Raw genomic sequence first — 392 nt, forward strand, 5'->3', positions numbered from 1 at the left:
CGCCCCCGGCACGCACCCAGCCACAGCAAATGCCGGCTCTCGGAAAAGAGAAAGGTCTCTCCACGGTTTTGAGGGGCGGCCGCTGCTGCCAGCTTCAACCGAGAAAAATTTAACCTGGAGCTACCGTTCAAAAATAAAATGCCTGCAATAAACGGCACGAATGTCCTCTGAAAACCGCAATCGACCGCGCTCGCTCTTGCCCCGAGAGGCGTTCCGCACCAGGACCGAGCCGGGCACCGGGAGATGTGCGCCCGGCTCCGGCAGCCGGCCCAGGGCGGAGGAGCAGGGCTGGGAAATAAACACTGGAAATCGGCATTTATCCCCTGTAGGGTTTCAACAACAAAACGCTTCCCAGCCCTGACGGTGCCGGAGGGTCCCGCGCCGCCGGGGGG

Source organism: Phaethon lepturus, unplaced genomic scaffold (assembly GCF_000687285.1).
Source record: "Phaethon lepturus isolate BGI_N335 unplaced genomic scaffold, ASM68728v1 scaffold35112, whole genome shotgun sequence".
NCBI classification, from domain to species: Eukaryota; Metazoa; Chordata; class Aves; order Phaethontiformes; family Phaethontidae; genus Phaethon; species Phaethon lepturus.